General features: G+C 31.8%; 2 protein-coding genes across 4 annotated transcripts in view; one reads left to right on the top strand and one right to left on the bottom strand.

Annotated features, from left to right (window-relative positions):
- Window positions 1-12,436, bottom strand: part of LOC145239827 (uncharacterized) — a 215,880-nt gene that overhangs the window by 57,095 nt on the left and 146,349 nt on the right. The gene's annotated exons all lie outside the window — the stretch shown is intronic.
- The window catches only part of LOC145239826 (proto-oncogene tyrosine-protein kinase ROS-like), a 682,889-nt gene that overhangs the window by 630,817 nt on the left and 39,636 nt on the right, over window positions 1-12,436 (top strand). The window lies entirely within an intron of this gene.

The raw sequence follows: 12,436 nt of genomic DNA, 5'->3' as shown, positions 1-12,436 counted from the left end.
TTGTGAATTTAATATTTCTTTGGAGGAAGCCAGTTCAATCTGTCTAGGCGGTTTTATTTTCTGAGTCTATTAGTGGGAGAGACAAGAAGAGTTAGGGCAGTAAAACAAATTATTTCAGGTTAATATTTTTCAGGGCTAAAGCGACCAATGCAGTTTTAACAAGGTCCATACAAGAGTGCTCAATACCGAAGTTAGGCAAGATGTATTTTCTATTTGTTTTACAGAAGCAATTATATGTAGCTACACAATCATGAGCATGTTTCGATCCGCCAGTAACATCTTCAGGCGATATTGCTCAAGAATGTGTAAATACATATAAATGCTTATGTAAAACAAATAAAAAGTATGTATGTATATATATATATTTCTTAACTTTTTTTTTAGTATTCTATCGAACAATAAACTTCCTGGTAAATTTTTAATATACAGTCTTGATTTCTTTTCCTTATATATATATATATATATATATATATATATATATATATATATATACTAGCAGGGGTGCCCGGCGTTGCTCGGGTGTTTGGAGGTGTATGCTGTGCAAAAAAAGCAAAAAAAAAAAAAAAAATGGTTAATTTTTTAAAACTTTGACCCCTATTACGACCCCTTAAAATTTATTGTTTCGGGCTCAAATCACTTTATTAAGTTAGATCCATGTTCAAGGAACCTAAATCTAAAATTTCAGGTGTCTAGACCCAAAATTGTCGGAGGAGTTTGGTAGAGTTCTTAAAGGTCAAATCGTTGAAATTTGACCCCTTAACAGCCAAATTTCTGGCTGACACCCGTCACATCGATTTTCCCAAATCTCAGTACCCGGTATTTCAAATTTCGAGTCTATAGACTAAAAATTGACAGAGTTATTGCGTAGGGAAATGTACACAGACAGACAGACAGACAGACAGACACGTTCACTTTTATAGATATAATAGATATATATATATGAAAATCACTCCAGACAAAGCATGACGCCACTTGATATAACAAGCTAAAAAAATACTACTTCAAAGAAAAAACCCAGCCAACTATGTGTTAGATATACAGATTACAATCAGAAAACAGCAATTTTTCTCGTTTTATCAAAAACATTGCTCATGGAATGTGAGGACTAAAAGAAAGACAGGGAAAGAAAGAGTTACAAAAGTGAACTCAAGCTCCAGTTTCTGCTTTCCTTAAAATTGATAAAATTATGAGACAACTTCGTGTGTGTGTGTGTTTTTCTCGCACTGTTTTTATACTATTAATCCAATTTTTATCGAGATGAAAAGTGCAACAGCATAAACTAAATCGAAAGTAAAACAAATCTTATTTCAAGGCTCATCGCACACAACGCTGACAAAATGTTGCGCATTTTTCCATCCCTGCATTTGTCGCATAATCAGCATTCTCTCTCTATCAGCCTGCATACGGACTTGGAATCTCTTGCTTTGCGCTTCTTATTACTTATAAAAATAAAACACAAAAACAAAACCAAATATAACATAAAAATGTTTATGCAATCTTGATAGAACAACAAAGAAAAAAAAAAAAACAAATATAAAAGTACTAAAATTCCAGGGCAATAACTACTTTAACATAAACATCTCGTGGCAATAGTCAAGATTGTCTCCTCTTTTCACTTCCGGTTTCTGCTGTCCATTTGGCTGGATAATTAGACAGGGTCAAGCCGACAAGAAAGCCATTTGTAAGACGGGAAAAACATGGGTTTTGCGTTCATAAAGATAATCATCGATCAGAATGGACTATATCTTCTTTGTCACTGCCATCCAAGAATGTCGTAAAAACCGGAAGTCAAGAAGCGCAGACAATCTTGACTATACCCACCCCCCAGTTCTATCTCCGACTATACACATGTTTCCCAGGTAGAAATTACTTTTAAAGCTTTCAAATTCACATTTGGATTTACCGGCATTTTATAATACAGACAACAAAACGAAAAAGTGCTAAGAAAGCACATATATAAGAATTAAATATTACCAAAGGCAAAACTTATTTTAAAACGTTTATTTATCTCGAAACACAAGCAGTGTCAACTGCTTAAGTTAGAATGCTAACGAAATGGTTGACATGAGACCATCATCTGCTAAGTCTCGATAATCGCTCAAAAATTAAACAAAATACTGATAGAAACCCATCCAATAAACGTCACTGTGTCATTAAAAATTAAACTAGCATAAAGCCCGTCGGTGCATTTTGTTTAATTTTCGATGTTTGAGCGATTATCGAGATTCCTCAGATGACTGTCTCATGTTAGCCATTTTGTTCTCGTACTTAATCACTCGACACTACTTGTGTTTCAAAATAAATACATGCTTTAACATAATTTAACCCCACAAAAGTATCTAGGTAGGTAGGAGAGTGATTTATCTTGCCTTTGGTCACATTTGTTATATATTTACTTTCTTACCACTTTTTCGTTTTGTTTTCTATACTACAATATGTTCGAATTTTCCAGTCAACACGGCCCTGTCAGTGGGGCATTAGAATACGCCGACTGCCCCCCCCCCTGCAGAGGGTAAAAGTCCCTCAATGGGGGTCCTGGATATGACCTTAAACTATATCCAGTGGTGAGGCCCCAGCTTGTGGGCTTTGGGGAGTGTGGAGCCACCCTTTAATTACCATTACTCCCAGGTCCACTCTGACCCGGAGTGGTAGTACTTGTTAGGGTCCCAACCATGGGTTAAATAGAAACCGATGTGAAAACAACAAATATATTCTATTAAAAAATTTTTTTCTTCAAAATCTTTGGATTCGGCATTAAATAACCCGAAAATGGTTGATATGCCGTAAAACAAAAACAACCAACCAAATCCAGTCAACACGATAAACTTCGTTGTCAGGCATGTTTACATGGCGATGTTGGTGATTTCTTTGTGGACATGGAAATTTTAAATTGGGGACCTAAATGTATGAAGGTTATAGGCTAACATAGAATATAAACCAAATATAAAAAGTGTTTTTTTTTGGGGGGGGTACGAGCTGAGTCAATGTTCTTAAAAAAAAAAAAAAAAGAAAAAAAAAAAAACTTCTTGAAAAAATATGTTTTTTGTTTTGAAAAATCGCTCCAGAGTAGGCATGAAGCCACCTGAAAATTAGAAAAGAAAAGTACTCGTGCAGTTTACTGACCGTGCTGAAATAAAAACGTTATTATTTCGAAAGCTACTCTTAACATGGGAAGGAGGGCTTTTAAACTATCCTGTACTTTCATCTAATTAAAAGATATCGTAAAAATTAAAGATATTTATTTGCTTTCCCACGAGAGCAAATTAGACACAAGGTCGTTTTTACTGTGAGGGGAAAACCAGCTCCCCCAAGGGGGTACTTTGACAGGATCCAAGTAATTAGCAATTGTCTGATATGAAAGGTTTCCCCCACATTGACCAAACCTAATTACTTTATCTTTGTTCCCGGGCAAAGAAGGCCGGAGGTTGGCTCCCTCGCCTACTACGATACTGTAAAAATTGAATTTAACTTGAAAATGGTATCTAGAAAAAATAGCAAGGTCCATAAATTTCACTAGTACCAAAAAATACCTCAAGATCGAAAATTAGCCAACGATAAATGTTTCCTATATAGATTCCGACCCAGAAACAGCAATTCTTCTCCCTTTTTCAGAAGTATCATTCGTGGAATGTGAAGACTAAACAAAATTATTATTATTATTATTATTTTGCTTTTAATTAGCATATTAATATATTAATAATTAGGCAGATTAGATTTTTTAACCATGCAAATCGTCTGGTTCTTTTAAAACTTTAACAAAATATTAAACTGTTTTCAGTCAAGGCAGAGGAAAGTATGAGCTGTTCCTACCCGGAACTGCCCAGGAATCTTTAATGTTTACTTTTACATTTTTTTTTCGCTTTTTTTTCTTCTTTTTTTTTCCAAATTATTTTTAATAAAATTTTGAAAATTTAATTTATGATATAGTTTTGTCATTAAATTAATAATTGAATCAAATTATTATAAAACCATGACTAATTTTTATTTAGGTAATGGTGCTATAAGCTCTGTACAATTGTTGAATGCAAAACGCTTTCAAAACTTAATTTTAAATGCATGAGGATTTGCTATGAACTTTCAAAGCCAGTTTAAATGACTTTTTATTCAATGCTTCTAAAGACTCACAAAGTAATTAACTTCTTTTTTTTTTTTTTTTTTCGGCGATTGTCAAAAATTTCCAACGAAAAAATAGTTAAGGTGGAATACTAAAAAATAAAAAAAATAAAAAATGGTCAAGAAATAACTGTTACCAAACTAAATAAAATTTAATCTTCTATTGGAATTGTTTTAAGTTTGTTTGTTTTGTTTTTCTGATTTTCTATCGCTATTTACATAGTCTTGAAAAAATGATATTCAGAATGTCTGTCATTCGCTACTTGAAGTGAAGATTCGATGCTGTATGTCTTGTTGCAGAGCCTCGAAAGGTGAAGATGCTAATTGACTGTACAACTAAGAAAGTAGACAGTGAAAGAAAGTATACGGCAAAAGCAAAGATGAAGATGATAGATATCGTGTTTTCTTTCCCCAAGAGAAAACGGTAAATCGTATGACAATGACGATCGTAAATCAGGATTTAGAGTGAGAACAGGCGTCTCACGGGGTTGACATTTGTGCGTCCCTGAGGTAGGATTGCGTTCTGGTCGTGTAAATGGGATCTGATATTGGAAAACTGGTAGCCGGACGTCAATAGGATACTGGACGTCGACAAACACTGAAACTGGTAACCGGATGTCAGTAGGTACTGGAACGGGCCGGTGGAAGTTAGTGGGCGCTGGAAAGTGGTAGCTGGACGTCGACGAGCACTGGAACTGGAGGGCGGACATCAAGGGTCAATGAAGCTGGTGGCTGGAAGCTGCAGGAATGAACTGGAGTCTGCTGGAGTCAAGGGCGTAGCCAGGAAGGACCAAAGAGAGGGGGCCCAAACTTTCCAAACACAAATTTTACATTCGTTTCAGTAAATGTTCTTATAACGTGAAATTTAAATATTTTGATTATTTGTGAAACTTTATGTAATTACTTGACGTATTACTCAACCTTATTAATAAAAACAATTTTGGGATTGTCCTCAGCATAACTTTTCAGGTTTCATAGTTTTCGTTGTTAAGCCTTGGTACGTTTTACCAAATTCTGATTGTAATTAAATACTTTTAGATGTATGAAGCAAAACGAAACGATACAAATGTTTCGTTTCGTTTTCGTACAAAAAGTAAATAAATAAATTAGTGAATATTTTGAACAAAACGAAACGAATCCAACCCTGCAAAATCCCCGTATAGGTAGGTAAACTTCAAGGCGTTATTGTGAAATGGCAGGCAAAATCTATTCACAAGCAGCAAATAATTCCTCCATTAGCAGGCAAATTATTTACAAGACAAATGCCTGCCTATCTCTGGCTGCTCTACAGGCGCTTTAAATTAGGGGAAAAATTTTGGTCGACTTCTCATGGGGGAAGAGGTCCAAAGAGCATGGAAAGTACAGCTGGCTACACCCTTGGTTGAAGTCACTGGAAGCTGCAGAAGTGAGCTGGAGGCTGTTGAAATCGCAGGAAGCTACAGGAATGAGTTGGAGCCGCTGGAAGCTGCAGAAGTGAGCTGAAGCCGCTTGAAGCTGCAGGAGTGAGCTGAAGCTGCTGGAAGGGGAGTCCTAGGAGGTAGGCAGCTGTAGAGAGTGGAGTTTGTATCACATTCAAGTAGTTTGTGAGTCATTCGTAAAGGATGGTTTGAATCACATTAAATAGTTTGGTTGTTAGCTCTGAAACGGGTTGTTTGAACTACTGCTAGCTTGTCGACTAGGGCGCATCAAAATCTGGATTTGGGAGGCTCCTTGTTTCCAAGCCGTTCTGGAGATTTCGCTAAAGAAGTCGTCCATTTTTTTTTTACAAGAATTGGTTCCTTAAACAAATAAATTAATTTCAGGCCGAATTTCTTACAGCAAAAAAAGTCTGTAGTGTTTATTGCCTATATATATATATATATATAAAGCTGAACGTGTGTGTGTGTGTGTGTGTGTGTGTGTGTGTGTGTGTGTGTGTGTGTGTGTGTCTGGTCACGAATTGACTTCTATATGGTTGACTATATGTAATCAGTTTTTAAAAATGAGAGATGTATCGAGGATCAGGAATGGGTATGTTTGATCTGGCAGAACGGTGGTTCATAAAAATTGTGGGGTCTGCGTTTGCGCCTGGCCCCCAAAGTATGGAAATAAAAAATGAAAAAAAAAACGTTTACAAGGGTTTTTATTTAGATGTACATAAAACATACTTATCAAAGTATTCCTAACTTAAATAGGGATGGTATAATAAAATTGTGGGGTCTGCGTTCGCGCCTGGTCTCCATAGAATGGAAATAGGCGCAAACTTTAATAAAGACTTTTCATATTTATCTGTGATAATTATGTTTCAGTTTGAAGAAATACGGTATAATAAAATTATGGGGTGTTCGTTCGCGCCTGATCTCCATAGAATAGAAATATGTCATAAAGTTTAACAAGGTTTTTTTAATATAGATCCACAAAATATTGTGAAAAGTGTTTCAATGTGAACAGGTATGGTATAATAAATTATGGGGTTTATCTATTTTATTTTTACTTTCATCATATTTTGCTTTGGTTTTGATACCTCCAAATTCGAAACTATCTCTTTACAACCCTTCCTTTTCATAACCTATCATACTTTCATAAACCAGAGTCCATTTTCTGTAGGATGTTTTTGAACCCAGTCAACGACGGGTACTTTTGCTAGTATATATATATATATATATATATATATATATATATATATATACATACATACATACACTTGTTTCTTTTAATTTAGTTTGCGAAAAATATTTTTTGTGTATTTTTCTATGTTGAAAGAAAAATCGTTGCTATTTCTAGCACGTCGGTCACGTTTCTGTCGTTGTCGACAGGCATAGTCATGATTGTCTTCGTTCTAACATAAGCAAAGGAGCGGTAACATAATATCCTGACAGTCTAACAAGTGAAAATCGAAAATTAAGTAAAAAATATTACTAATAACCTTCACCAATTGGTCAAATATCTAGTTTTTGTCAGATCTGTATATTTTAACTTATTGAAACTGTTTTTAAAATGTTCTTTATTTACAAATACTTTGCACGATAATGAACAGCCGATATAATGTGGTCGATACGTGGTAGAAATGGTTTTTTTTTTTTTTAACCAGCTGTTGGATACCGATAGAAATTAAAATAAAACAAATACTTAAAAACAGTTACAAAAAAAAAAAAAACATATGCATATTAATAGGACATTAAAATTTCTTATTCTCGGTAACACTTATTTGTTGAATATTTGTTTCTTTCACCCTATTTTTTTTTCTGTTGAAAATACTTGACAATCCTCTTTTTTTTTTCAACTACTAAACACAGATTAAAATAGCTGGATTATTTAGTAAGAAATCGGAATGCATTCTGGTGGATTTAATTTCATAATTAAATTTCTTAAAAAGAATTTTCAAAAAGATATTTTGAGTATCTTACGTGATTGCATTTTTTTTTATCTCGACAAAAAAGCAAATTATAGCAAGTAACGTAGAGGCGAAAAACGCATACACAGCAGACATAGAAGTGGCCAAACAGTTTTATTAAAATAGAAATTATTTTCCCTTTTCTTATTCCTCCTTCTTATTGTTTGTTTTCTTTTTAATTATAGTTACAATCTTTTTTTTATCAGGCAAAAACAAAGTTCATTCACTTTAAAATCAAACAAAAAAATCTCAATTCAAGTTACAAAAAAAATGAAAATGCATTTTAATAGATTTTATTTTGTAATTAAATTTTGCTTGCAACTACATTATAATAACGAAATTTGGAAAACATCGATAAAAACTGCTATCTACTGACTTTTTCTGTGAATTTCAACTAAAAGCAATATCTACTTAATTAGCATGTTAGAAGTAATTAAATATTACAGCATTATTAAAAAAAAAACACAACACGAGTTTCGATCTTTATCGTAAAAAAAACAAAAAACGTCGCCATATTTCTTTGGGAAGGGAATAATAGTAAGGGAAATAACTCAGTTATGCTAAAAGGGAATAATAGCAAGGGAAATAACTCAGTTATGCTAAAAGCAAAGCAAAACGCACATTTTATTAACAAAATTGATAATAGTTACACCCTATTTACCTCCCTTAGCAACTCTTTTTTTGTTTAGTCAAATATTTTATTTTCGTTAATTTTTATCAAAAAAAAATGTTTTCTATAATAGTTTTTTTCTGCCTTATCGTTTTCGTACTTATTGGATACATTCATTACTGTAATTAATCATGAAATAGATACCATTGGTTTGACTTGCAATTCAATATTAAAAATTTCGAAATTTACTATTATAGTGTAGTTGCACCCATTTTTAAAAATAGAATTAAAAATGGGTATTTTGGGTACTTTACGTTTTTAATTTCAATAAATAAGCGATTACTTATCAAACTGAATAATATGAGTAATTTTGTTGTTTTTCATCCAAAATGGCGGAAAATTGACATCAATTAATCATCTGCTATTTTAAAGGGTTCTATTTCGGAATTCTATTTATATATGAAGAAAAAGCAATTTACTACTAGAATCCTTTTTTTTTTTAAATTTTATTGTGAAAATAAAATCCGTGTTTTTTTTGTTTTTTTTTATATAAATGGATCCAAAATATAGGGAAATATAACCCTTTAAAATAGCAGACGATCAATTAATGTCACAGTTGTCTGCCATTTTAGATGATAAACTGCAGAATTATCAACATGTGTAAGTCACTTAGAAGCGAGAAACACATACACAAAACATGATCAGACAGTTTTATTAATATGAAATATAAAAATATATTTAGTAAAAAAAAAAACGCACAATACAAAGTTGATTCGCTCAAAAAAAAAAACAAAAAAAAACAGGCAAAATATAGATAAAGGTTAGGTAACATGGTTTATGCTTCTAGACCCTCCTGAAAACTAATTTTCCATATATGGATCCCATATATAAAATTCCTAGAGCTTGTCCAAAACTCACCCCAATGAAAAAAAAAAGAAAAAAAAGAAAAATATCTTTATTATATACATACCCATGACGGAAAGAAAAAAAATCACATAAATGGATTATGTAGTTTTATTTTTATAAAAAAAACTTTTTTAGTGGATTTAAATTTTTCCAATGACCCCCTCCCTCTCCCAATGTTAAAAATGGTTTTCTAATATCTTGCAAGTTTGAATTATTTGGAGTTATCTTCCTTGTTCCTTCAGACGGTTTTCAGGATGGCGTCACGAGACCGTCGCCCATAGTTTAATCATAAAATGTGATTTTCTTATTTAAAAATAAAACTTCTTGATCATTTTTTTTTTTTTTTTGTGCACAATATTTTCTTTCCGTTAGGGATGCGTACATCATAAATGGTTTTCTTTATTTTTGTTTTTCTATAGGGTGGATTCTGGACAAGTACGAACTTTTTTACGTATAATGTTGGTTTTTTTTTTATATATAAGCAAAAACTATCAATTTTGTTATGTAACAGAAAATCAAAAACAAAGCTTGAAAATTGAAAACACTAATATCTATTAAACAAAACAATATAAATAAAAACATAGAATTATTTTATTTTTCATGGCCCTTCAGAAATCTCTATGAACCTCGGTTGAGAACCCCTGATTTACATGGTATAATTGATTCAAGTATCAGTTTAAAAAAAAAAAAAAAAAAAAGCTCTTTTCTGTAATTCTTCGCATGACAATGTTGAGAAATGTTCTTTTGAAAGTCAAGAAGTCAGATTTATGCCAAAATCAACTTTATGCTAATCAAAGTGTCAATTCACGCAAGCAAAAGACACAGCTTTTTATATATATATATATATATATATATATATATATATATATATATATATATATATATATATAAATTTTCAAATCGTAAAACAGATTTTATTTAAATTGAAATGTGGATCACAGGTAAAACAAAAACGCAAGAGGTTATTAAATTATTATTTTTAAAATGTATCTAAACTGTCTCATTTTCTTTTTCAGCCTGACATTATATATATATATATATATATATATATATATATATATATATATATATATATATACACACACAGACATATATGCATATACTCATGTTGATATAAATATGTATTAATACATGTGAATACACACATATGCGGTTATATATATATATATATATATATATATATATATATCTGTATGTATATGCTTAGATATATGTATTGTGTGCATATTTGTATCTATATATGTGTATATATTTGTATACATACATATAAATGTGTGCATATATATATGTCTGCATATATATATGTATGCATATAGTATTAAGATGACTAGAAAACCATTATATGTGGAAAGCTTTATTCGTTAAATACGACGTTTCGACAAATTACATGCCATTTTCAGATATGCAAAAGTCAACGGAAAAATGGTTTGATATCGAAACAAGCATTACAAGTGAATAAGGAAAGACAATAAACAGGGAAGAGAAAAGAATGAAAAAAGATTTTCGTATTACTTTCTTCGGTTTTTCACTTGACTTGTACGTGTCTAAAGAAGGCATATAATATACCGAAACGTCATATAGAATTATATATATATATATATATATATATATATATATATAATGTTTCAAAAATATATCTTCTATAAATATATATAGTGTGTAGTTTTACATATTTTGTATGAATATTATATCAAACATATTTTCTCTATTTTGCACAGAGCACGTTCGAAAACGCATTTAAATATACTCAAAGAGGTTGCTATCAATTTACGACGCTCGTCTTTGTGCAAACAAAAAGTATACACCCACAACTTGGAACTTATAGGTGTACATTGAGAATATATATTATATATAATGTAGTCCTTTCCCCGTGTGATTTCAATTATATAATATCTATACAAAATATGTAAAACTATACATAGACACACACACACACACACACACACATACATATAAGATACATTTAAGGAACATATATATATATAATACTTTTTACAAATAAGCTATTATCGTCATCTTTATGCTATACTGTCATATATTTGCTGTTATCTTCTACACACACACACACACACATATCATTTTCAGAATGTGAAAGATTATGTAATTTTTTCCACAGTCAAACTACGTCACAGCTCACAGGAACCATGACCGCTGTTATTTGACTGTGGAAATAATTTATATAGTTATTTTCATAGCCAGACACGAGTCCAGATATGTCTAATTGATGACTCCAAATGAGGGCGAATCTCAAGTCTTGAACTTCCGGTTTGTTGACTGTCAAGGCTCTTGTGAGCTGCGCCGCTGGCTGTGGAAATATATACTCTCTCTCTCATTCTGAAAATTTTATATATATATATATATATATATACAACGTGTGGAAAGTAATTCTTATTAAGTGCTCATCATTCATTGCTAAAATATAATGCAAGAAAGAAATAAAATAAAAAGGTGCATAGCATAGTTTTTTAGAATCCAGTATGAGCGCCAGCATTCGCCACTAGCCTGGAATCCATATAAATTGATTTCACAACCTTTTTTTTTATCCATACGTCACCGTTTATTACGACAAAAAAAAAAAGGATAAGGGTTAATTATATGAATAAATTGTACGTTAAAAACAGGTTTTTTACAGTCGGCTGTTGTTTAAAGTGAGTGGTAGGTGAAAATTTCATCTTCTCATATTCGTCGTTATTAAGCTGTCAATGTATCCATATTATTAATCCTGATCTTTGATTTGTTTTTAGTCTTAAGTGATAACTTAATAGCAGAAAAAAATGAGTTACTTGTGAAATCATTTGATGGCTTGAGAAGCTGGTGACAAATGCTGGTAGCCATGTTGAAATCTAGATAAAACGCCGTGCTTTAAACCTTATGATATTTTTGTAGGAGTGATGAATTATTTAATCTACCTCCTTTCCAGAAGGTCAGACACAAGGCCAAGTGTAGGTTCAATGAAAGTGTTTCTATGGAAGAATTTGAACTTGGCACAGCCAGGTTTCCAGTCCATGTTAACTACTTAGTCACCTTCATAAGCACTTAATGATTGGTAATTACTTTCAACACACCATGTAAATATGTGTGTGTACATTATGTGTATAAGATTTGGCATTATGATAAAATCCGACAGAATGTGTAGAAAAAAAAAATGACTGGAAGTGGGCAAACCACAAATTCTAAAAGAAAAAAAAAGCACGTCTAAAACACTTCAATAGACTGAGCTTTCGCTTTTTTTTAATAGCGCCAATTGGTAATCATACAGTATAGTTAACAGATAAGAAATCAAAAAACATATATACACACACACATACTCTAACTTTCACTGAACATATTGAATTTTTTTTTCTACTGACCTGTATAAGTTTTAAGTGACTTTTTTAAAACACAAAATAATGAAAATAACAGCGTTCTTTTTAGGAGGAGATAGTGAAAAAAAA

Source organism: Euprymna scolopes, chromosome 19, assembly GCF_053919585.1.
Source record: "Euprymna scolopes isolate OS-2025 chromosome 19, ASM5391958v1, whole genome shotgun sequence".
Lineage (NCBI taxonomy): Eukaryota > Metazoa > Mollusca > Cephalopoda > Sepiida > Sepiolidae > Euprymna > Euprymna scolopes.
Note: the sequence above shows the minus strand (reverse complement) of the source record. Positions and strands in the feature narration are given on the sequence as shown.